This window comes from Fukomys damarensis, unplaced genomic scaffold, assembly GCF_012274545.1.
Source record: "Fukomys damarensis isolate Sample0158 unplaced genomic scaffold, DMR_v1.0_HiC HiC_scaffold_4, whole genome shotgun sequence".
In the NCBI taxonomy this organism is placed as follows: domain Eukaryota; kingdom Metazoa; phylum Chordata; class Mammalia; order Rodentia; family Bathyergidae; genus Fukomys; species Fukomys damarensis.
In genome coordinates this window covers 69187954-69190663 of record NW_022900916.1, presented here as the reverse complement: position 1 = coordinate 69190663, position 2710 = coordinate 69187954, and positions in this window count along the sequence as shown.

The following is a 2710-nucleotide window of genomic DNA, read 5'->3' as shown; positions in this document are numbered from 1 at the left end:
TTTCTTCACATTCTTATTTTTTTATCCTAATCTTGCACCTTATTTCTAATGTTGAGAAATCGTGCCTTTTAGGATACAGATTTATCTCCTCTCCCACCAATCAGAATCTAAAATACTAAATCGTTTGAACATCTCTGTATTTTTGTTTTTTCCCTTATTTTAGATTAGAACGTGACTTATAATAGCACTGCTTGTGTTTCTTCATTTTACCTAACATGCTCTGTTTTTCCTGGATATCTTGTACAGTTTGGGAACACTTGGTTTTCTTACTATCTACAGCCCTTAAATACATCTCAAAACTGGAGAAGTTGAGAAAGAATGAACAGACAATTAAACTGCAATCCAATAGCCAGCTTAGCTTATTAATAGTGTTCTGCTTCGGGAACTTCCAAAGCAGTGTCAGGAAGGGGAGCCAGGAGCTGGAAGCAGATGTGAAGGTGTTTCGTGATGGATATTGGTCGCTGCCTTCAAAGGAAGCGGGCGCACACGTGTCGTAGGAAGAGGGGTCAGATCGCCTGGCTGTCGGGAGCACAGCACCTGACTTGCCTGGTAGCGGTTTTTCACAGTAGACCATCAACTTACTTTTGCGTTTACCAATAAGGTTCTCTTGATTTAATCGCTTAAGATGATGACAGTTGAATTAATAAACTTCACTACCATTCCCAGTTTTCCTTATCCTTTTTCTGAATGAAAAGAACTCCCGATTCCGATTATTGCTCAAAGACTTTCTTTCCTTCTGTTACTGGGGCTGCCGCGGTCCGGGGCACCACTGTTTCTTGCGCGGGCCTCGGAGGGAGCCCGCTGATGCTCTCCCTCGTAGCGTCACAGTCCACATGTTCTGCACGTGTCGTCAGAATGATTATACAGCAAAATGCCGACTTGAGGACGACTCCCTTGCCTTCCCCATTGAACACCCTGACGGCTCTTGTGACTTTCAAACTAGCGACCATCCCTTTGCCGAGCGTGGGCCCACTTCCTGCTCTGACTTCACTCCACTCTGCCAGTCCTGTCTCCCATCTGCTGCCACACCCTCTGTCAGGTCCTCACACCCACCGTGTCCCCTCTCGTCCTTCCCCACACGTTCCTGTTTGTCCTTAACCTCTTCCCTCATTTTGCTGTAATACCGTATACCCTTTAGGACCCAGTCATGACCACGTCTGAGTTGCAGTCTCTTGATCCCCTTGACCTATCACTCTGCTCCTCCTTCCTAGAACCTCAACCGAGTGGAACTGCATAGGGCGTTTGGTGACAGTTTAATTCATATCCATACACTAGGCAGTAAACGGAGGAGCATAGATTTACGTGAATGAAGCCTTGAGGGTGATTGGGAGGGGTTAGAAAGAAGCTAAGGCAGAATCGCAAGTGTCTTAGCCATGACCAGATGTGTGGTGAGGGCCATCCTGATGGGCAGAGCACGGAAATGGGGGAAAGGTATCGGACCGGAGAGCAGAGGCTGTCTTTGCTGTAAGCTGGCAAACAGCTTGGATGAGTTGGGTCTGTGTCATCTGGCAGAGTGTCCTGAGTGGTGAGGGCCTCCCGACCCTCTGTCTTCGATGCTTTCACTCTAATGAATGAAGAAGTGGGTGAGGCTGGCTCAGTGCCATGGTGGAAAATGGGGATGACAAGGTCCAATGCAGCGCGAGAAAGTCAGAAAATGAAAGTAATGTGAAGCAAAGATTTACTTAAGATATTGTGGATGCCAGGGAAAAGCTATCGTACAGCAAGGTAGGGGCCTCACCTAAGGTAAATGGATACATTTAACAACATATAGAAAGGTGTGAGAGGAGAGAAATGATTTCAAGTGGAATTTATAATTAAAATCAAGCAGAAAGATTTGGAAAATTCACAGCCTGGCCATATAAAGAGTGAAAAGGTATCTTCAGGAGAGCAAACCAAGGGTGTGAATCCTAGTGCCCCTTAGACAAAGGATCAGCTCAGACAGAAGGAAGCCAGGTGGGACTTATCCAGGGTGGGGGTGGGGAGTGGAGGTGGGCACTTTGGAGATCTATGTGACTGTCCTTCTGGTCCCTCCAGAAGGGTTTCAGGGGATGGACCTGAGGAGCTCTTCATGAACTTGCTGCCCAAGATCACCTTGGGACTCTGCTCCACACTTCCTGGGGCAGTGCCCCTTGGCTTCCCCAGCTGTGGCCCCAGTGAGCAAGGCTGCAGGCTAGCCACTGCTCCAACCACTGCTGTGGAGGTGCGGGCTCTATCGCAGTGCTCAGGTGGGCAGCGTGTGCACCTGAAGGCCATGATAGCCTCTGCACAGGTTCCAGAGGATGCAGTAAGTGCCCAAGCAGAAACTTGTCATGGGGTCAAGCCGCCAATAGAATCTCCTCTAGGACAATAGGTGATAGAGCTGGAGGTGGGGGCGCCTGTGAGACCCCAGATCCGTAGGGCTACCAGCACTGCGCGCCCGCTTGGAGAGCTGCAGGGACTCCAGCCCTTGAGAACTGCTCTGAGAGTTGAGCCTAGCAGAGCCACATGGTGTCTGAGGCCAAAACCCCACTCCAGTGTGGACAGAAGGTGGGGTAGAAAATCAAAGGACACTGCTGGCCAGCTTTAATATTTTCTGTTGTTTTCCATGATGGATTTTGAATTTACCTAGGACCAGTTACCCCTTTGTACTTACTGATTTCTCTCCTTTTGAAGTGGGTATGCTTATTCTTTGCTTCTTGCTCTTTGTTTTTTTTTTTTTTTTTTTTTTTTT